General features: G+C 40.6%; 1 protein-coding gene across 5 annotated transcripts in view; it reads left to right on the plus strand.

Moving 5' to 3' along the window:
• The window catches only part of zgc:172282 (leucine-rich repeat and fibronectin type III domain-containing protein 1-like protein), a 143,327-nt gene that overhangs the window by 17,649 nt on the left and 101,112 nt on the right, over positions 1–24,566 (plus strand). Inside the window, exon 1 of one of the 5 annotated variants that reach the window (XM_061682015.1) lies at positions 17,033–17,056. The exons of the other annotated variants lie outside the window; for them this stretch is intronic. The gene's annotated coding sequence lies outside the window, so the exon portion shown is untranslated. Of the gene's footprint in view, positions 1–17,032; positions 17,057–24,566 lie in introns of those variants that run through there. 5 annotated transcript variants of the gene reach the window in all.

The raw sequence follows: 24,566 nt of genomic DNA on the forward strand, positions 1-24,566 counted from the left end.
CCGGCTACAACAGCTGGCTCTAGGGACGTGGAATGTCACCTCTTTGGCAGGGAAGGAGCCCGAGCTGGAGTGTGAGGTCGAGACGTTCCGACTAGATATAGTCGGACTCGCCTCCACACACAGCTTGGGCTCTGGTACCAGTCCTCTCGAGAGGGGTTGGACTCTCTTCCACTCTGGAGTTGCCCACGGTGAGAGGCGCCGAGCAGGTGTGGGTATACTTATTGCCCCACGGCTCGGCGCCTGTACGTTGGGGTTCACCCCGGTGGACGAGAGGGTAGCCTCCCTCCGCCTTCGGGTGGGGGGACGGGTCCTGACTGTTGTTTGTGCCTATGCACCAAACAACAGTTCAGAGTACCCACCCTTTTTGGAGTCCTTGGAGGGGGTGCTGGAGAGCGCTCCCGCTGGGGATTCCATTGTTCTGTTGGGGGACTTCAATGCTCACGTGGGCAATGACAGTGAGACCTGGAAGGGCGTGATTGGGAGGAACGGCCCCCCCGATGCCTCTGGATTGGCAGACTGGGGTGGTGGTCCCCCTTTCTAAGAAGGGGGACCGGAGGGTGTGTTCCAACTACAGGGGGATCACACTGCTCAGCCTCCCTGGTAAGGTCTATTCAGGGGTGCTGGAGAGGAGGGTCCGTCGGGAAGTTGAATCTCAGATTCAGGAGGAGCAGTGTGGTTTTCGTCCTGGCCGTGGAACAGTGGACCAGCTCTACACCCTCGGCAGGGTCCTCGAGGGTGCATGGGAGTTCGCCCAACCAGTCTACATGTGTTTTGTGGACTTGGAGAAGGCGTTCGACCGTGTCCCTCGGGGAGTCCTGTGGAGGGTGCTTCAGGAGTATGGGGTACCGAACCCCCTGATACGGGCTGTTCGGTCCCTGTACGAGTTTGGTCCGCATATCCGGCAGTAAGTCGGACCCGTTCCCGGTGAGGGTTGGACTCCGCCAAGGCTGCCCTTTGTCGCCGATTCTGTTCATAACTTTTATGGACAGAATTTTTAGGCGCAGCCAAGGCGTAGAGGGGGTCCGGTTTGGTGGCCTCAGTATTGCATCTCTGCTTTTTGCTGATGATGTGGTTCTGTTGGCTTCATCAAACGGTGAGCTCCAACTCTCACTGGAGCAGTTCGCAGCCGAGTGTGAAGCGGCTGGGATGAGAATCAGCACCTCCAAATCTGAGACCATGGTCCTCAGTCGGATAAGGGTGGCGTGCCCTCTCCAGGTCGGGGATGAGATCCTGCCCCAAGTGGAGGAGTTCAAGTATCTTGGGGTCTTGTTCACTAGTGAGGGAAGAATAGAACGGGAGATCGACAGACGGATCGGTGCAGCGTCTGCAGTGATGCGGACTTTGTATCGGTCCGTTGTGGTAAAGAAGGAGCTAAGCCGAAAGGCGAAGCTCTCAATTTACCGGTCGATCTTCGTTCCTACCCTCACCTATGGTCACGAGCTGTGGGTCGTGACCGAAAGAACGAGATCCCGGATACAAGCGGCCGAAATGAGTTTCCTCCGCAGGGTGTCCGGGCTCTCCCTTAGAGATAGGGTGAGAAGCTCGGTCATCCGGGAGGATCTCAGAGTAGAGCCGCTGCTCCTCCGCATTGAGAGGAGCCAGATGAGGTGGCTGGGGCATCTGATTCGGATGCCTCCCGGACGCCTCCCTGGTGAGGTGTTCCGGGCACGTCCCACCGGGAGGAGACCCCGGGGACGACCCAGGACACGCTGGAGAGACTACGTCCTTCGGCTGGCCTGGGAACGCCTCGGGATCCCCCCGGAAGAGCTGGATGAAGTGGCTGGGGAGAGGGAAGTCTGGGCGTCCCTGCTAAAGCTACTGCCCCCGCGACCCGACCCGGATAAGCGGTAGAAAATGGATGGATGGATGGACTATTAATATCTGTAAAAGTCTGCTTGTTATCTTGGTCCTCGTAAATCATATTTCTGACACTACATGTTCGCCAATTAAACCATATTGAGACGCAGAAGCCGCCCCGAAAAATGTGATGAGACAAAAATGGGCCTTTGAGAGGCCCATAAAGGATGAGGTATGGCCCCATAAACCTGTCCATAAATTGACTCGAGTCAAAATGAAATGAAGGAATTACGAGGGAAATGCGAGATCCCCCTCATGCCTTCCATGAAATGGTCTGGGTTCCCTCTAAATTTAAAAATACGGACAAAGACTCATTTGTCACAGTGCATGTGGAAGAAGGACTGTTCTTCGACACAGCACATACACAGCAACAGCCACTGTGTAATCATTACAGCATGTAATTTACCAATTGATCTCAGTCAACTCTCATAATTCCACTGGAACAGCCCATTATGTTCTCCTCTTTCTGTTAATTCAATACGTGTGTCAAATTCATGCTGCAGCTCCATGCAACTGGACTCTGTTTCTTGAAAAATGTACCGTACACACATTCACTTGAATCTTTGGACAGCTGTGACATCAATGTTGGGCTGTGAAACCATTTTTACACCTTAAAAGAAAATCAATTATATCGTTTGAGTGACATGTCAAAGTCGGCTGTTACGCGAGCGTCTGTCTCCTTCACGACCAGAAATGTCTGTCAAATATTTGTGGGAAAAAAAAGAAAATAAAAAAAAAAGCTTTCATGTTATAGTCAGTAGCTGTTTCATGCGCTCAGTTCATCAGTCAAATGATTTGCGAGCGTAGAGCAGCTTCATAATTTGTTTTAACGTATGTTTGTAAAATGTGGTCATAATAAGCAATTTGATCAATCCATCTGCTTATCCTCACTAGGGTCACGGGTGAATATGGAGACTATCCTAACTGACCCTGGAGTGGTTGCCAGTTAATTGCAGACTAATAACAATAATTAACAAGATAATAAAACAAAGGATAGAATAAAAGAGAAACAGAATAAAACTAATAAAAATACATTGCAGTGTGATTAAAGTGAGTAGGCAATACGGAATACTACTACTACTACTACTACAACTAATAATAACAATAATAATAACAATATCCATCCATTTTCTGTGCTGCTTATCCACACTTAATAATTATATTCCAGGACACTGTCTCCACCTTGTTTGACGCATGAGGCTCTATTTTTGTAGAAGGCGCAAATGCCAGCGAATCCTGATTTTCGTGCATGTCACAATTGCGTGTTTGCCGATTTGGAAAACCGCTCTGCGCCGAGCTGGGCGTACCGGCACAGTGGGGGTGTTTCTTTAGCGATGCGCCTGGTGGAGTGACTATTTGGTGGTTGAAAGTCTAAACCACAGGTGTCAAACTCAAGACACGGAAGCCAGATCTGGCCCATCGCATCATTTTGTGGCCCGCAAAAGCAAATCATGTGCATCAACTACCATGATTCTTGCAAAAATGTACATTTTAAATTTTCATATTTCATAAATAATAAATTTGAGATATTACAAGAGGCGGCACGGTGGACGACTGGTTAGAGCGTCAGCCTCACAGTTCTGAGGTTCAACCCGCCTGTGTGGAGTTTGCATGTTCTCCCCATTTTCTGAACCCCGAAGCGGTTCAGAAAATGGATGGATGGATATTACAAGCATTTTTTAACCAAACCCTTTTTAACAGTGAAGAATATGATATGAAAATGATATGCCATCCGTCTCCAGAATATTGTTGACGTCTGTTATTGTTGTTGTTTATTTGATTGTATTCTGTCCTCATCCACTTTTGTTGTCTTTAGTGGTTTTCCAGGAATTTTGATGTTATTGAGAAACTTAGGACTCTTTGAATGCAAACAAATGTAGTGTTCAGCAACGGCTAAACAAAGACTACAATGAGGGCAGCATGAATTACAAACATGCAGTAGATGAAGGTGACCTTGACCATGATGATGTTGATGATGATTAACATCCTTATATGATCTCAATTGTTTTATTTCAAATCCATTGTGACCTAACTGTAAATTCCTTAATACAAATATAAAAAGTGAATTGCAGTAAGGGGGATGAAAGGCATAATTACAGTGGTGGCTTTTCCTTGTAAACATAGAATGTTCTCCCTTTGACCAGGGGCAATATTTTTTCAGGTTGTAGTCATGGTCATAAGCATTATCTCACTAACACCTTCCATTCTTCAAATTTCCAGTGGATTTTTATGAAATGACATCCCGGGCAGGCAACACGGTGACCAACTGGTTAGTGCAGCTGCCTCACAGTTCTGAGGACCTGGGTTCAAATCCGGCCTCACCTGTGTGGGTTCTCCTGTTTCCTTCCACATCCCCCCGAAAAAACATGCATGGTAAGTTAATTGAATACAGTAAACTGTCCGTAGGTATGAATGTAAGTGCAAATGATTGTCTGGCGACCAGTTCAGGGTGTACCCTGTCTCTCGCCCAGAGTCAGTTGAGAGAGGCACCACGACGCCTGTCACCCTAGTGAGGGTAAGCAGTATGGGAAATGGATGTATAGATGGACATCCCAGGCATTCCTGGATTGTTCTGGTACATACTGTATAATCTATAAAAAAGGTAACCCATTCTTTGAAAATGGACTGCTGGAGGCATTCTAGCACATGCTAGTAATTCCTTTCATTACACCAGTTATTGGATTGAAGTGCAATTGTGACACATTGGAGTGACAGCTCACTGAATGCCAAAGGGCTGCTAGACATACACCAAGCTTGAGGATGTTACTTTTTAGAGCTATCATTTGCATCCTATTGTATATACTTTACAATTTTATGTTGCAGTCATTGCTGAAAATGTCATAAAATTTGAATTATTTGGTCAAAGAGAGCTAAGAAAGTTATTTTTTTATCCTTATCTGTATTGTGCAATCAAATAATATTGACTATAGTTCTCGCTCACTGAAAACCTAAGCTGGAGCATCTCATCCATAATGAACAGAAGCGTTTATGTTGCTCCCAAACCTCCAAGCTGAGTAAGTTACAAAGAATTTGAGCACATTTGTTGAAGTCAAAAGTCTCAATGTATGATTTTTATTGAAAATGAGAATTATTAAAATAATGAAATTAAACACTTCTATACTGTGGCTTCAGTATAACTTGCTGATAGAGCAGCGTCACAGAAAAGTGCCCTAAAAAAAAATACCAGTGATGATATTCCATTTCCTTTTCATCCTTTTCCTTTCTCACAGTAAGCCCAATGATCAGTTGCATTAAAAGCAAGATCCAATAAAACATAGTGCTCCGCTTGTCATCAAGGGAACCACGTGGGAATGGCTCTTGACCTATTTTAGATCTCGACCTGAAGTGGTGAATAACCATTATATGCTTGTTCAGTGTAATTTTCGCCTTTTTGTTCTTTGAGGAAGCCTTCCCAGGACAACGAAGCACCACAGAGACACTGAGAAATGGAGCGGAACCAGCCAAATTAGATCTTCTCCGGGCTCCATTGTAACTGGGGCCACAATTTAAGAGCAAACATGGAGGAAAGAATAAAAGCAAGTCAAAAACAGAAATTTCCACAAGCGAATTTGCACATTTATGTTTTACTGTATATACATTCTAAAAATATCAGGCTTTATGTTATTTTGTCTGTCATCTGAATTATTTTTGCAGTTTTCTGGACAATTCAAATTTTTGTGACAACATGGCGATACAGGATAGGATCATAAAATAACAGTCACCTTGCCACCATCTCCCTGTCTTCGTTTTTTTCTTCCTCAAGCTGTCTTGTATGCCTCAATTCACCACCTTTTGTGTGTGTCATATGCTGTCTTTCAAACAGTCGGCGGTGTGAAGCAGAACCAGTGAAAGAAATCTACAGCTCACCCCCTTTTTGTTTCTGTCTTACAGGGTCCACTTTAAAGCACAGTTGTTATGCAGATGTGTCATATCTCACATAAAGACAAGGAAAAGGATTGAGAATTGCATTTATTAAATGGTGCCTTTTCAATTTAGGGGAGGAGTTTGATTAGCTATACTGTATGTTTCATATTTAAAAAAAAAAAAAAACCTTGGGTGAACAGACCACCTCGTTGGATAAGCAGTTGCATTAAATGAATGGGTGGTTGAAGAGATGGATCAGTCGCACCCATTTTACATTAGAAATATCTTACAGCACACAACCAAATGTCACAAAAAGTATGAATATTTAAAACAAAATCATGATCCCGCCTCAATTTAATTTAACACAAAGCTCGCAGTAAGCCTTGATTTATTCTGTTGCATGAATGGCAACAGGTGGATACACAGATTTACTGTACCTTCTGCCATCTATTTTTTATTTATTTTTTATTTTTTTTTATGTATTTGTGTCTGTGCGAGTGCATGTGTGCCTGGATGGACTAATCCTGTGTCCATCACATTCTCTGACACAGTGACCTGAAAGTCCCTGTGTAGCACGTACTAATCCAGATGAGGCCATGCGGCGATTAAATTCAAGATCATATCACTTGTGAATATGAAATAGAAGAACACTCTAGCCACTTTACAGACGGCACAATATATGGCTGTCTGAGACAACAAGATGACACAGCTCACAGATGTCACACTAAACACACACATTGATGTAAGTAGGCTTCACGGAGCCGATGACACAGAATGTTATTTATAGCCCTGGTAAGAGGTAAAAGGGTCATGAGACGACAGTTACTCGGGATAAAGAAGCAGGAAGAGTACAGCATCCCAAAACCAGGTCACCGTGCCGATGAAGTCAGTTGATAATATTTAGTAACTCTAGAGAAACATTTGCCATTTTATCTGAAAACAGCAACGATATTAGTGTCCCCTCAATCAAAAAAGCAAGGAGACTGTAATAGTTTTTCAATTTAATTCATTGTTAAAGGCTTCATGCGAGTCACATTTGCCGAGTGTATTGAAGTACATTGTCGTTCAAGCCTTTTTTAAGAACTGCAGTTTTTTGTTTGTTTGTTTGTTTGTACAATGTGAGCCTTCAAGGTTGAATGCTTAGTTCTTACAAATTGGAGTTCACCCAAAATCCTCTGGAAAAATATGCCACTCTTCAGCTGCGTGAAGGATAAGTTGCTTTGCTTTTTCTCTGGCTTTTTGTGGGTATTTTTTGTGATCCCACTATAAGAGGAATGGCCAAAAGAGATCTCATTTCATAGATATCTACTTATCCAATTAACCCTTTTTTTTTTTTTTTTTTTTGCTAAAGGAGCGAGCTATGCAATTTAAAAGTGTTGTGCAAATTACTTTAAAAAAGTAAATAGTTACAATTACAAATTACTTTTCCCAAAAAGTAATAGAATTAGTCACTGAATTACTCATTCACATATGTAATTAGTTACCAGGGAGAGGAATTACTGTGTTACTTTTTCGGGAAAAAAAAAATGTGTCAAAAAAAACATTTGATTTTTGAAAAGGTGCCACAAAGAGTAGAACAGTAGAAGAGCATGCCCTCTTCACCATACATCGCTGCCAGTTTGTTTAACTTGGTCCCAGACAAAATGTGAGGCGCCAGAAAAAACGATTTTCATTTGTTTTCGTGGCGTGGCACTCGTCGTCGTCTCCGTCGGTGTTAATGGCCACTCATTTCGTATAAGTTTGTGGCAGTGAAAGATTTTACATCAGGTTGCTCGCCACCGATGTGGAGGAGCGCTTTTGTCCATGGCATGATGTACATTTCATGTATACATTCTTTCCTCTAATTCCTGTAGTTTACAGAAAATGTATGTCTATACTTCCAGTTAAAGAAGGCTGCTTTAGCTCTAGATTTAATCAGGTTCGCCATTCCTGTTATATATCATTTCCTCAGTCCTCACAACTCATGACTTACTATATGTCAATTCATGTTGTGTGTCTGTGCAACCATCCTTGCTTTATGTCTAAACCGGCCCAACTTTTGCTCTACCTCAGCCAATCATCATCACTTAAGCGGTTATCTCGTGCTCCTTCACTAAGAATAACAGTAGAAGGAAATCACTTCCTCTCCGTTTAGAGATCTTGCTGGTCTGATGAAAACAGCTTCAATGATCTAATAATTAAAGTAACGTGCCATTTTAATTGGCATGAACTGTAATGTTATCATGATTGAAAAAGTAATTAATTAGATTATCTGTTACCAAAAAAGTAATTCAGTAACATCGTTACTCCCATCACTGCCAATAAACACACTTTTTGGAAAAGAGGTTATGCAATTCATACATCAAGGACAATCAGACAGGCCTTTTGTTTTTCGTCATCTGATTTGGTAAATTGAGCGGTTTCTAAGGAATTGCCATTTTGTGGTAGCATTGATATTTAGAGTCAAAATGGCAATGGGGTGGAAAAGGGATAGCCCAGTTAGGGTGATATGATTTTTATATATAGTTTGAGCTAAAATGATCAGTGCACAAGTTTTTAAAATTTGTGTAATGAGTTGTAATATAGTTGTTATTTAATTCCAGAAATAAGTAAATCTACTCAGTAGTGAAACAACTATGAAGCAGGATGTGATACCAGATGACAGAAGAACAAAAATACCTGATAATTTTGTATAATTTGATTGCAATTATTTTCCTCTTTTAGAGCATAATAGCACTGAGGAAAAGATTCATGATTTCCGGAGGGTGCAGATCACTCCATGGAGCCACAGTAAAATTGTACGAATGTGTAAATTGTATTAATACAGGCTACTGTCAATGGGCATTAAATGGATTTTAAACCAAAGAGATGAATAAAGATATTGAAGACAAATTGGTAGTGTTGAACACAAATGACAAGAAAGGTGCAGAAAAAAAAGGAGTGGGAGAACAGGGGTAAATTGTTTCCGATCTGCCCAAAGAGAGGTCAGCTGTTGCCAGTAGACACACGTTAATCTGTCATTACTCTCATCAGGCCCGCGGCACTGCCACACTCACACTGCGCGAGCATTCGCGTGCGTGCAAAAGCAGAAAGTCTGATTGGAATTCTGTTTGCGGGCTGGGTGAAAGCTGAGTCACCATGACGACCTGGAACCAAGGAATGTAGTAGAATGGGGAAGATACTTGGGAGTTTCAGTCAAGTTGTTCTTAACTGCCATCTGTTTTAAGAGTGGAGAGTCCCGTACTGGCAGCCATTTTACAGCATTTTTAATGATCTTTTCAAGACCCAGAAAATACTGCGTTCTATGACTATGCAAACACCAAAACTACCACTCAAAAAAAGGGTTCTACTTTTTCCCGTTACTTAGTAATCTCTAGTAGAACATAGGTTGATTTCAACAAAAAGACCTGTTCACCAAAAAAGGTGGGAACAAACTTTTTCTGAAAAGAAAGAGGCAGAACAGTGACTCACGCAAGTATTTTCTCCTTTAGTGACACCCCAAATTTTTTCCTTGTATTGAACAATACAGAGAAAGGGATTTGTATGGCAAAATAATCATCTATTTACAGATATACAGTTATGAAGCGTTCCTTTTGAGTGATGCTGATGCAATACATGGCGTCCCTCTTATGACAAACACTTTTTACTAACTACCCTGACACATCCTGTACGGTTTAAACTATCCATCCATCCATCCATCCATTTTCTGAGCCGCTTCTCCTCACTAGGGTCGCGGGCTTGCTGGAGCCTATCCCAGTTGTCATCGGGCAGGAGGCGGGGTACACCCTGAACTGGTTGCCAGCCAATCGCAGGGCACATAGGAACAAACAACCATTCGCGCTCACAGTCATGCCTACGGGCAATTTAGAGTCTCCAATTCATGCACGTTTTTGGGATGTGGGAGGAAACCGGAGTGCCCGGAGAAAACCCACGCAGGCACGGGGAGAACATGCAAACTCCACACAGGCGGGGCCGGGGATTGAACCCGGGTCCTCAGAACTGTGAGGCTGACGCTCTAACCAGTCGTCCACCGTGCCGCCCGGTTTAAACTATACATATACATACTCTTTTTAAGTGTGAGGTGCCTAAAATTGTCCGACTTGCAACGTGTGGCCATTTTCTCCTTCATAATCTCCCATCTTCGAGTCTGTTCTGAACTCAAATCCAAAGTGCTACACTGCTGTCAACTACAAGGGGGTGTTCGTCAGCACAGTTGTGCGTTGTGTGCCATTGACGTCTACAGAATGAGTTAAGCGCAAGAATGCTGCATTTAGTAATGTCATGTTTTCCTAAGAGCAATCAGAAAATATTTTGCTCATATTAACCACTGTTGGTTGCTCATTGTTTTGAGCAAATTCATCATTACTGTGCCCTACCTGAGTATTCACATGTAGAGCATTATTTTTGCTTAATTCTGTTCGGTTCTGCTGTGGATTCTGCTTATTTATGTTCTGCAGTTTCCACTTAACAGCTGTAGTTTGTCCATGCTCCATTAAAATTTGACTTCTCACAATGGCCAACAGACTTATGTCGAGATATAAACTCCGGAAAAGAAGATACAAGTGAGCCTGTCTAAAAGTCTGTGTTCTGTGCAATATTGCTGTGTTTGCTGTCTGCTGCAGTGAGAGAAGTTTGAAAATAAAAGTTTGAAAAACACCCACATTCCCCTCCATTGTTGTTTGGTCAAGTGACTCTTCTGACTGACTCGTTTAAGCACAGGCAGTACTGTTATGAAGTGGAAAATTGACCCTAAAAAAATTGAAGTGATCACAGCCATGGTAAGACGGGGCTAAAATTACACAAAACTACTACAGGAGGAGTTTAGCTGTTACCTAATACTCTTGGTTTCTGTAAACTTGAGATGAATAGTACATTTTGGAACCTTTCACCTTTTCTCTATCCTAGTGTTTTATTTAAGTGGTAAGGCAATCTAGAATAGATAATTGCACTGAATGAGTTTGAGTGAGTGTGTCTGAGAGGTGACAGACACGCAAAGCCTTCACACCAAACTGCCTAACATAACACCTCACCTAAAAAGAAATGTGAGAAGGCAAACTGTCTGAATAATCTCCTTCGGGGGAGTGTGTATTGAACAAAAAATGTAGATTCAGGAGCTTGAGAAAAGCTCCAGTGCACAGTTCAAAGATTTCACCCATTTGTAAACGCTTTGAGTATATGACTGCTTCCTGAGCTGACTTTGTTCACTGGATGAACTTCATGTTTCAGAGAAGGAGTGACAGCGAGCAAGAAATAAAAAGGTAGATGGTAAAATGGACACTCAGCTTTTTCTTGAAGCTGGTCTTTATTCTGTATATGTTCAGTCAGACCGAGCTCTTTTGAGTATCACGACACAAGACTTCTGAATTATGTGCTGATCTATGCATTCACCTTTTATCTCCCACAACTCTACACCTGGCAACCAGATAATTTATTGGACAGATTATGGATCTGCACTTTTGTAGCACACTTAGATAAATGGCATTTTATTTTTCATGTCCCATATTGCTTGTAAAACACCCCAAAAATATATTTTTGGGATAATATGATTCGCAATTCTTTTAGTGAGTTATTATGAGAAGTCATGCAAGTCTCTGAAATACATAACCTAAGGGTGTTAAATCAGGAGCTTTTCTAAACTTGCAACTGTCAATTTCTTATTATAGGCAGTGCAGCAACTGATCACTAGAGCCATGTGAGCCCCTGTGCTTTTGAAGTTCGAAATATGGAAACAAAATGTCATATTGGTGTAACAACCTTGTGACGATCACACTGTTTCTAGACAATAATGATAGGTCCTGATCACACCGAGAGGGATAAAAATGTCAGTTGAATTTCGTCAACGAATGTGATAGCTGGCAGTGCGTATTGAAATATCACACCGCACACACATGAAGAAATGCACACACGTACACACAATGTGTGTGATGGCAGGTAGCACCTTATCCTCATTTCTCTCCACCTCTGACTCACTTTTTAATGAAATCTTATTTTATCACTTGACTTTCTTTCAATCTTGTCTGTAGCTTTTATTTTCTACAATGGAAAAAGGAAGGCTGCCTTCCTCTCCGTCTGCTCTTAGCAGCTTGTGGGCTGACAGTTGTTCAAAAGAATATGTCTTGTAGACCAGTCTGTGTTTGCAGCCTTACTAAAGAAACCCTTGTTGCAGCTACCACAGAGCTAATGCAGAGTAAGAATGATGTAGAAAGCCTGCCTCCACTTGTAGGCCTTATGAATAAGCCAAAAAGTGTTTATTCTTATGAGAGATGATAATATGCCGCGGAATATCTGCTCTCGCATTTTACACTTCATGCTGCTCAGCGAAAGGTTGTCTTCAGGTTAGCTGCAATATACTATATATAACATATATAATGCTGTATCACTGTTCCAAACCCATCTAACCTCAAAAATAGATAAGAAAATGTGACACTGAAGTGGAAGTATATGATTCTAATTACATTTCAATATGTGTCTGTCTTTAATGGGTGGTGATGGGTTGTTCAAATTGAATACCATTTTTAGACAGGTTCTATCTTACCTATTTCTAAAAATACTTTCTCTCTCCTTTTCCTGGATACAGTATACTGTAGAAAAGCACTTACGAAGAATCAGAAAAAGCACAGGCTGGGTGCAAGAAGACAACCTAATGTGGATGTTGGTGCTGTGCCATAACACACTGTCCAAGATAGTGCGATATTTTACACAATACAAAAATCTAAACTCACAATCCTGCCCGTTGAAACTCCTCTCACCCGCACACCATTAAAAAAATAATAATAAATAAAAAAGTCAAGCAGCAATCAGACTGAGAAAGCAATGACAATCTCCAGGAAAATGATTTTGTACCGAAATGGGGAGCAATGTCTATAGCTACAGGGGGTTTGCAAAATAATTTGCAAATAATGAAAGCTCAAAGACTTCACAAAGACTCTAAATTAGACAGCATCTTTGCCCCGCTCGGTACTCGTTGCGTTGTTCGGTTACATTCCGTAACGCCGATTTTAAAGTAGGTACGTTCACCTTGCTCCTTTTCTTTTGTTTAATAGTTTTTTTTCAATTCATGTCTATTTACTCCTCTTTCCTTTCCTCGTCGTAAAACATTTTCACTTTAAATTAAAAGCTAATATGAATAATTCCTTTGAATATAATTATATGGAAGGTGAATCTTCACCCTCTTTTTTTGGCGCCCCCTTGAGGCCACGGCACCCTTAGCATGTGCTTATCCCGCCTAACGGACGAGCCGGCCCTGATTGCATGGTAGCTTGTATTATTCATTGAGCTTCAACTGCTTCCATGGTAGAAGAGAGAGAGCTTCAGGAAGCCAAGGCTTCGGGCTCACTGCTGCTGCTCATCTCACTGCAATACAGTGTAATGTATGGTAATGGGCCCTCTTCAGTATTTTTAACAACATTTATTCTCATGAAGGCCTGGATTTTATGAGATTTTACTCAGCGCTTCCTCTCCCGTTCATTTATCTCCCAGTTGCTCCCTAAGCATCCATGTTGTGCTATGAAGTGATTTATCCAAAAGTGTCAGCTCTCAATAATGTCAGGCTTAGCAGGACTTAGTGGAGAGCCAATTATACTTGCCCAAGTGCACGCACACATAAGACACACATCGGATGCCAGTGTTATGCTGATGTGTATATGTAAGTGGTTTTATGGCTGATCAAGATGGTTGCAGGCATACTCATAACATTGCCACTGATAAGTGATGCATTAAACTGCTGGGCTTTTAAGATGCCATCTCTTGCACGCCGCCTCTCTCCACTATATCTCTCGTTCCGTATATTATCCATTAGAATTTTGCTGTTTCATGTTTAAGAACATTTGTCTTATGTGTGAAATTGAGGGCGCTAGTGTGCTGCAGATATGTGCAAGTGTTGTGTGTGTGCGTGTGTGTGTGCGCTAATCCACAGAAACAAGTCCTCGAGAAAACCCAAAGAGATTACTTACGCTGTGACCTCTTCCCAAATTTCTTTTACCTACTTTTGTAGGTTGACGCTTCTCTAACCACATGAAGAGTTGTGCTAATGATTGGATTTGTTGTCCTACTGATTCATTGCTTGAGTAGAACATGGAAAATACATTTCCGTGGAGAGTGTTTCTCGCTATTCTCTCTACCCAATTTTTAACACATTATATCACTGTAACCTGATGTGGTGGTAAAGTGGTAATTTGCATAAGCACCCGAAGGCTGAACTGAACTATAGGACTGTCTTTTATTGTACATTGATTGAGAACAATTGAGTGTGTAAGCCTCCAGTTTCCTTTTCAGTGGATTCACAGAGTGCCTGGCCAGCTCGCAGATCTGTCTTTGTACATAATTTTCAATGTACGGTTTTAGAGTGGGAGACTGAAAATCACACATTATTGATAATTTCAAGTCTGCAGGGCTTTTTAGCCTCCTTCTGATTGACTTCCCCCCCCCCCCCTAGTCCATGTACAGTAAGGATTAAGTATGTACTTAACCGATTTTGGACGGATGAGGGGTAAAACAGGCTGCTTGATTGAGCGACCCGTCAGTTCCAGTGACCTTATGCAGTTGGAGCTTAGTAGAGCAGAGAGGGAACTGGAGCTCTCAGCTTATGTCAATGGTGTCATATTTGGACTTTGCGCAAAGCTAACAGGACAGAGTGGACGGGAGTCTGTGTGTGTGTGTGTGTGTATGTGTGTCACCTCAAAAGGTGAAACACATGTAAAGCATAGCACAAACAGCTCTGTGTGGGCGAGCAGTTTCATCTTGGAAGATGAAGTTCGGCCGCGGACGGTTGAGATATGTGAATCTCATCTTGATATCTCTCTCCAGGCCTCCAAGGATGTCAGGTTGTGTTTTCATTTTCCAGAGGGGAAGATGCTGTCCCACACCTTCACACTGCCTCAACCAAAAGATGGTACTCTATCAGTGCAGCAATCAGCATAGCGTTATCTGTGTCTTCTCCACAATTGGATTCTATGATACAACTGCCGCAGGGAGAAGCGGGATTCATCGCTGAACATAATATTTCTTCACATGTTTATGTACCTGAAGCTTAAAACAACAGAAAAATGAGCTTTGTGGCATTGGCAGAGAGGATCTGACAATTTTTCATGGGCACAACCCACATACTCAGCTCTGCTGCTTATCCAAAAAATGCACGTTGCTTACAAATGTTGTACCATTTTAAAAGGGAAATAAACATGCTTTCTTTCAATACATGATTTATTGCCAAAAAGTATTGTTTACAAAAAGAAATAATCTACCAAACCCAAATGTCCTTAATTCTTAAACATCTTTTATAATAAACTGTTTTGTACAACGTTACGTAAAAATAATTCCCTGTTTTGTTTGAGAAAATGCGTAGTTGTATTAGGCTTCACAAGAATGCCTAAAAGACAAGAATAAGAACGAATCACCAAACTGATTGATATGCAAATGAACCATCTTCTGAACACGTCATCTGGCCTTTCTTGTACTGTACAAACTATCTTTTTTTTCTTTTTTTATTAGTGTCAGATTTTTTTTTAAATCTTCCAGTTCGATTTTCATTTTACTTTACTTTGACTGTTCCACTACTGTTTCTGACTGTTGATGTTTAAGTTAAAACACGCTTTAACGCATTTATCTCTATCGCTTGTTTTAAGCACATTGGGATGTATAGAATAATCAAAAGTGCACTATAAATTTGAATATTACCGTTATTTTATTTCCTTTAATTGTTATTCAAGTGAAGCCACGGGGACCATTAGCGTTGTAGAGGTTGAACATTTGTCATTTATCTTTAAAAATAATCAGGCAAGAACCCCAATTATTATGATTGACAGCCCACCTAACAAGAGAAGTTGAATTTGAATTCTGTCTATGTTTTGCAAATCTGACCTAAAAATGAATCAGCTTCAATGTTTTATTTAAGAGCTATGCCAATTGGGAAAAAGTGTTTTGGGGGTTGTCACAATGTGCATGTGATGTGAGGTATTTTTTTCTAGGTTGTTGTTTTTGGGTGTAATGCATTTTTGTTCTTGCGTAAAGCTTTTCAAGAAGAAAGAAAATTACCATCAAATCTCATGACAGTAGGACAGTAATGCAATATTGAGCCTTCTCATTTACTGCTGAAAACTAAAATGACTGTGTTCACTTGATTTTCTAAAATTCTAAATTCATGACTGAAATGTGTGCGATAGAGTGAAGCACAAGTCTGTATGGTTATGTAGACATGTTTGAAATCATGCAAGGAAGTGGCCTTTAAATTCCTTCTAATCACTTAAAAAGAAATACACAGAAACGAACACATTTCAATAAGCTTAAATGGGTATTGCAATTATAGATTGGAATTGGTCATATGCAGTTGTATTGTGTTAATAAGACTCCATTGCACATGGCATAGAACAGTGGTTCTCAACTGTGGTCACCCTGTGACCTCCATTTTCCTATTTCCTATTATAAAGTCACGACACACGTTTTATCATAGCATCAACAGTAAAGATTTTTTTTGTTTTTGTTGAAAAATAGCATATGAAGACGCATATACAATATATTATACTTTTAAACACTGTTGTATGAACCATAAACCATATTGCTAGCCATGACATATGCAAGCCAGAGGCAGAGCTACCTTGTGTTTGTTTCTGGGATAAACTAGTAGCTGGAGTGTAAGGGTGAAACAATTCCTGTAGTTTACTGAATATGAATACTGCACTTGTAATTTTTTACCAGTTGTCCACAACCCACCCAAAATGGGTCCGCGACCCACTTTTGGATCCCGACCCACCATCTGAGAATCCATGGCATAGAGACTGTAATACTGCACAGGTTTGTAATTAAAATATGTCTGTGACTTACACATCATGGCAAATGTAGTTTAACAAAAAATAAAATAAATAAATACATAAAACATTGAATTATGAACTATTAAATACACAGAGCCCAAATTATGCATGACAGAAATATGTACTTCTGCTGCATTCCCGGCACTTCATATTCTTTTGGATGAAGTTTACTGCGGGACCTGAGGGAATCATGTGAGCTGGTACATCTATATAAATTATGACCTGGTAATGTGGCTGTAATATTCCACAGTTTAACGACAAACGGTCCTGAAACGATCCCGAGAATACCCGACGTTGTCATACTGTAAGTGTACCAAAGCACTGTAAATCTTTTTGCGCTCTGTAGCTGAATGTCCTGCACTGTGTTCCTCATTCATGTCAATCTTGTTTGTACTGAAATGATTTGTATTTGAATGTTGCTCTTCACACTCTCTCATTGCTTCCTATCAATCATTCTTTCATTGTTTTTCTTCAATACTTCCTACACCACGACAGCCCCTTGTGGATCAACATGAAAACACTTCCCACCTGCCGTCTTTCTTCACACCTACAAGGTTACCTTCTATGTTTTTATTTGAACATGATTTTGTTCTGTGTTGACAGGGCACATACACGCACACACACAAACACACGCACGCACACGAACTTCCTTGAGTTATTTGGGTATGTTTTGTGATTATGCACGTGTATGTGCGCGCATGTGCACATGCACATATTATAACAGCATGCACACACTAACACAGAAAGTTGTTTGACGCACACACCGACCCCGGGTTTCATCGACTTCACACCGACAGGTGCCCTTCCTCACTTCTGCGTGGAAACAGGTATCATCAACCTGACAGTGACTGATGTGGTTTAAGCAGCAGGGGTCTTTGCACATTTTCTTCTCTAGTCTTCCACCCTCTTCCCTATCGAACCTCCACTCCTCACTTTTTTTTCATCTTTTTTATGTCACCGCACCACTCACATATTCAATTTTGCTTCTCCTTTTACTGCTTTGATAGTTTCTCAACTGCCCCTCGTGCATTTTACATTTCCATCTATGAAAAACATTTTTCAAACATGTTGGCTGTCATTTTGTCCTATAGGGTAATTCAATTCTCACTTGTTGACTGATCGCATGAGTACATTAAGTTGTAAATATGTGTCTGCAAAACAAATCTTTGGCCTCAAGCCCCTACGTTGTCTACTATAACCCTTGTTTGTTGTTTGCAGTTTAATTAGAAACATACCAATGCAATTGTGTCACACTGCATTTGACCAAAAATGAGTACTGAACAGCATTTTAGTACCAATTATTATGGAAAAGTGTTGTGCTGATGCAGAATCAGCAGGGTAGTTCCTTAGTTGTAACTTTCAAACTAACAAAATAAAGAGGGGTTACATGAAGGGTACTTGTTGAGCATATGGAAAACAGGAATTGTGTTTCTTTGGATTTTTTACATTGTCAGAACGATCCTCATTTACACAGAGAGGCAGAAATGAGTGAAAACACATACAGTATATACAAACACACTAAAGTATATGCTTGACAATGCGTGCTTGCGTACAAAAGTGTATATTTAACACTCCACACAATGTCTAATTTGACACCCAAATATTTTTCCTTCATTTCCCAAAACACCATTTTTGTATAAACATATGGCCGAAACAAGATCCATCCAGCCATCCAGCCATCCATCCATTTAATGAGCCGCTTCTCCTCACTAGGGTCGCGGGCGTGCTGGAGCCTATCCCAGCTGTCATCGGGCAGGAGGCGGGGTACACCCTGAACTGGTTGCCAGCCAATCGCAGGGCACATACAAACAAACAACCATTCACACTCACAGTCAGACCTACGGGCAATTTAGAGTTGTCAATTAACCTACCATGCATGTTTTTGGGATGTGGGAGGAAAACGGAGCGCTAGGAGAAAACCCACACAGGCACGGGAAGAACATGCAAACTCCACACAGGCGGGGCCGGGGATTGAACCCCGGTCCTCAGAACTGGGAGGCTGACGCTCTAACCAGTCGCCCACTGTGCCGCCGGCTGAAACAAGCTAAGTTTTAAATCAGTTTGTTTGTTTGTTTGTTTGTTTTAAATGAGTGGCCGGTGTTAAAAGCCCCTTCAGCCAAGTGCCTTTTTCAATTTTCTGTGTATTTATGACGAAGCAGCCCCACGTTTTATGTCAAACTGTCACATCAAATCCAAAGGACACCACAGCAGTTTCGAAAATTAGGTTCAAGTGGTATGTTTTCGTGTGATTGAGCCACCGGCACCAAAGGAGGCTAAGAATCAATCTGTCTTAATATGTCATTCAAATGTCATGCTGGAGAGATTTGACATTACTTACAAGATAGTCTGTCCATCCATCCATCATTTACTATACTGCTTATCAGGTCAGTGTCGCGGTGAGCGGGAACTTATCCCTGCCGACTTCGGGTGAAAGGCCCGCTACACCCTGGACTTGGCCTCCAGTCAGTCACAGGGCACACATAGAGACAGACCATTCACTCTGACATACACTGTCACTTAGTGGGAACTGAACCCACGCTCTCTGCGCTGAAGTCAGGTGAATGTTACTGAAATATAAAACTTTTTTTTTTTTTTTAAAACATCAAGAAAATTATGTTATTCAGAGGTTCATCCGTTTTAGAAATTGTATACATTTCTTTACTCGCCTACATATGTCAGGCTTCCTAATTAAAGGTCTGTGCCCACTCCGCTTAATCAAAGGAGCAGTAGCTCTACATTGAGCTTGCTTTGGTTATACTGTCTCTTAATTTGTGCTTATCTAAGGCTAATGCCAAAATGCCCTATAAAGGAAATTAATTCTAGCAGGTTTTATCTGCGATATCATTCTCTTGGTCATTACACAGCTCAAGACCATAGCTGGTGAAAACAGCCTTTGAGGGCACATTTAGGGTCTGATTCATTAAAACTTTGCATGGGAAAAAACTGGTGCAAACTGGATTGTTCAGGCAAACAGATGTATGACGATGATGAAATTAATCAAATAACCAGGCGAACCCATCATTGGGTCTGCCAATATTGCCATGCAGTTCATTTTGCACATTCTGGAAGTAGTATAGGCAAATAAATGAGTTTAGCATGCGCAATGTAATTGATCAACACAGAACAAATTGTGATGTCTGTGATACTGCATCTTTAAAATTCCACTACTGAAGGGCAGGTACAAACCTGGAGTCAGTCACAAGCACTGTTGCCAAAAGTGCGTGCAATCTGTTGGAGTGAGTGAACATGCAATTTAGGGTCAGATAATGGGGATCTTAATAAATAATCCCAATCTTTGCAGATCACATGCAATATGCCCACCATCAGTACGAACAATCTGTTAGCGAGAACATGTGATTTACTGTCTGCTATTTGGGATCTGAATAAATCAGGCCCTTAGAGCTTTGTGTTTTGTTTTTTTTTAAAGTAGAAAGCAAGCAGCGGGATTTCAGAGCAGAATGCAATTGGGGCTGTGCAACATTGGTTAGTCTTCTGCACCTGTATGAGGTCATGATCTGATTAGGTCAGCAAACTCTGAATTTGCAGAAGTCTTTCAAAGAAAGCATATGCACTGTATATGCGGCCATGAAAGTATTGCACTGTCAGAATCGGACCATTATGGTCTGCATTCATTTCAAGATGGACCCTAAAGACTGTGCAAACCCAAATGGCTTTTTTGACTTTGATTGAGGTCTGTTATATTTTAGACCAGTCTACCAAAACTATGATAATGTTTCTATTTTATAGCCAAATATTCCAAAGGGTACCAAAATAACTGTTCTTAAATTAGTGGTTGTGTTAACAGACAGTGAGCTCCAATTAGGCACCACATGCATCATCAACTTTCAGGCAGAGTAATGCTCCTCTCAAATAAATGCCTCCCTTGTCCTCTCAGAAAAAAAAAAGGTGGGGAATATTTTATCTCAGGCCATAAACGCTACCATTCACTTATTTTGTTCTGAACAAGTTATTTTTATTTAGGTTTAAACTTCAGTTTCAATATATCCATATACTGTATCAATTTATCAATAGTAGCTGTGATGATCTCAGTTGATTGGTAGATACAGCATTGTCATACAGTATCTGTGTGCATAGGATAGGATTAAATATGATTTTAATTGACATGAACAATAAATAATAATAGTGAAATAAAATAAAATCCACCATGGATACAATGAATAGGATATTAATTTTTTATTAAGAAACAAAATCGGTAGCCAGCACATACTTTTCTTCGTGGAATTCATTAGTGGTTTACAACGTGTCAAACTATTTCTGTACGCAGTGATGGGATGTACATTCACAACCAAACGGCAACACCACATCCCTTCAGCAGCTATCAGCTATCATGCCCCTACACCCACGGTGAAAAGACAAGCCAGATCAGGTCTGTTCGTAACAAAATTAGTGGCAAGCTGATTTGAACTATACCGCTTGGTGGAAACACGGCTTTAGTGAAGCTATAACGTTTGCGATTGTAATTATTATGAAAATGAATGCGGAGGACATAAAAGCAAACTATTAAAAACAGACATTGTTTCCAGCAGGGGAGAAAAACAAAATAAGAGAGACACAAGCAATGCGCAAGAACAAAGATGGAACAGATGGATAAAAGCAGCGCCCTGGGGAATAGCTATCTGTGATGGACAGAAAAGTCAACATATTTGGCTGAGGAACGATAAAGACGAGAGTGGAACAGGAAACAGTGAAGAAATATATCAGACAGATGCAGTCAATATGTTTTTTCCATCTTTGAATATTTGTCAGGTATGTCTATTATCTGGAAATAATATATTATCTTGATCTATGTCAATAAAGTCATCAGTCTACATGAATCTCTGCCTGAGATGGAAATGGAAAATACACTTTTATGTAAAAACAGAGGTTTCAAAAACAGAACAACGTCTTTTAACAAACATGTTGCTACTTTCTAATTATTTGTTGTGTTGAGTGTTGGTACGCTTAATAATTGCTTCCTATGCGAAGAGCGTAAACATCTGCAGTAGAGCACACACATCTAAAGTGGACCCCCACAATTCACAGCGGAGCGGGAACGGGCCCGTCCACGAATAGCAAAAATCCAATATTCAATCCAATAATTGACGTCCATTATAAATGCCATAAAAAAGTAAGATTTTTTTTCTCTAAACTTCTCTAAACACCCCCCCCCCAAAAAAAAAATAAATCTGCAAATCCATGAATCCGCTGGTGGCAAACCTCGAATATGCGGGGACCCACTGTACAGTATATCATGGTCTGTATGTGTTGTATTGCAACACTTTCAACCTGAGGATAAGCCTTATCGCTGGATGGATGATTTGAAATCCAATTAGTGTTATCTGGTTTTATCGCATTCCTTATTGTGCCATATGTAAACTTAATTGTCAAATGTATTATACTGATTATGATTACTCTCATGGGAATTCCTCTTACACTCACGTATATTTATTGTTGCACACCACACAGAGAAACAAACCACACACACATATCTGACATGCAAAGGAAGACGGCAAAGTGAAGCGGTGTGCAATCAGTGCTGCGTGCCGTGAGTTAATTGAGTTTAATGGACCTGTAGCGTCCAGATAGCGTATATTTCACGTTCAAGTCCTCTATGTATTTTTTGCTTGAGAAAATGAAACTCGCAGTCATTTCCAATAATATAAATGTTTGTCACTTTGGTCCATGATTACTTCAAAAAGTGATATGGTCAACATTATTAGCAAAAAAGAAATGTATGCAAAGACAGAGAACTAGCCTCACCTGACCGGACACTGTTGCGACGCAAGAGGCTGTGACACCGATGTGTTTATTTAGGCATAGAACATAATCTGCCAAAACAAAACAAAAAATATACAACGAAAAGGATATCATAACTAGACTAGGTTATGGTACAGTACATACAGGAAGCAGTCGTTATTTTGTTTCTATTTTTTGAGCGCAGGATCTGATTTTTTTCCCTCCGCTTTTGCACAGGTTGTGACTCAGTTTCCTCGCAGGTGCTCTTTATTTTCGGGATTGCATTCGGCTTCAGTTTTTTCTTTTCTCCGACAAAAATCATTTATCTTTCAAGTCCGAATCATTGAAATGATCATGCAAATTACAAACCTCTCACTTGGTCCATCCTATTTTGTTTTCTTTTGCTAAATTATTCAAATTGTGCGAGAAAATAAAATGAATCAGGATAAAGCAACCAATAACATACCAATGTGCTCTCATTGTTCTGCGTCCTACTCCAGCAGGTTGATGTGTCAATCATACAGGTTTTCAACCTCAATGTGGACGGGCCAGAATCTGGCTGAAAATCAAAATAAGCCTAAAATTACGAATGGGTCTATTTTGGGGGGATTTTTTTTCTGCAGAAATATTTTTGAGTCTAGGACTATGGGAACTTTGATGACACCTCAACATGTGTCAAAAAGATAATTAGAATCTCTTCAACAACTAGTTGCCATTTATTTTTATCCGCAGGAAGACTTGAACTGTCACCCACCATTTGCCCCCCAAAAATATTATAGCAGTCTGGGATTCAATGGGTTAAACATTCCTTAATAATTGTTTAATGTTAGTTTAGGTTTTTTAAACACAACTATATATATTACATTTTTTTGACGTGTTTAAAATCATTTTCTTTCATGGTATTTTTAATCCCGTGTCTCCAGCTCTGTTTTCGAACTTGTTGTTTGAGTGATTACTGCTGATGTGGGCTTGCTTTTCTAGTTTCATAGAGATGGATTGGTCTCCCATGTACTTGTGTAACAAGGGCTAATGATTTTTTAATGATTATTTGTCAGTTTTCTAATTAAGTGGAAAAGTGAGAGTGCAGAGGCACACACATAGGTGGAGATATACTATATCACACAGCTAACATTCTTGGTGGTGTGCCAGAACATTTTAGGGGTTGGAAGAAAGCAAAGGGCTATACTGAAACCTGACAGTCACTAAACAAATGGCCCACAATTGTAATGTTCCTAGTACTATTTGAAAGTCATTACTGTTCAGCAACGTGGGACCAATTAGAGGTATACATTTCCATTGAACATAGCCCTGAAGCATACCTGGTCCCAATATTGGTCGCAATAAATCCCGCCCCACTCCTTCAAATGCATACATGCACACATATATATATATATATGCTATTTCCAATAATGATCATGGTTGGTGGGTAATGAAGTGAATTTATGGAGACTGATAATCATTGAGTAGTACCACTTGCTGTTCAACAACTGTTAACAACATAAGAGCTACACACGACACGTAGAAGAGACTTGAGGGGACATGTCACACGTATTGTGCGGCAACAATAATAACTAACCTGCAGCAACACCAAGTTTTAGAAACTCGCATCCGTATGCTGGTACCCTCTTAAACCGAGTGTATGCAAATGTCAGGTAAACTACTGACCCCAAGTACAATACATTTCCCCCCCCGCTATATTGTGGTTTATCATTGAAGCCCCTGGTCTATCGTTTTTTTTTAAGCAATCTTTTTCAATGGGTTTTTATAGTATTTTAATGCCCTCCCATGTGGGAAAGGAGAGCCACAGTCATCGATGCACTTTTCAGAGATTTGTTGAACGCTGGGAGAACAGTAAAACACAGTGAGGCTACTCATGCAAAAGCTGCTGTCGGCCACAGCTCATACCCAGACACTCATGCTGGCTAGTCAATGTCACACGCCACCCCTACAGGCCCCTTCTTCTTAAAGTAGTGTACACAGATACAACAGTAAGTACCATATTTTCTATGCATTGTTTTTCAAATGCATTTTCAATGTGTTTATGGTAAGTGTATTTCAAAATCATTGAATGTGTTTTTATTAGTCTAAATGTATTTTAAAGTATGTAAGCAAGGGGTACTGTAATTTTTTTTAAAATTTGGTCTCTCCATAACGCACATTTTCATCTATTGTCGGGTGGGTCTGGTACATATATCCACCACGATGAACAAGGTTCACTGAATACTATAATCTGCACTGTAAATAATCAAGAGTGATAAATTCAATCAGGCCTCTTTTTGTGAAAACTATATAAAATGTAATATATATATAAAAAACTGTTTTTTATAT

Source organism: Phycodurus eques, chromosome 7, assembly GCF_024500275.1.
Source record: "Phycodurus eques isolate BA_2022a chromosome 7, UOR_Pequ_1.1, whole genome shotgun sequence".
NCBI lineage: Eukaryota > Metazoa > Chordata > Actinopteri > Syngnathiformes > Syngnathidae > Phycodurus > Phycodurus eques.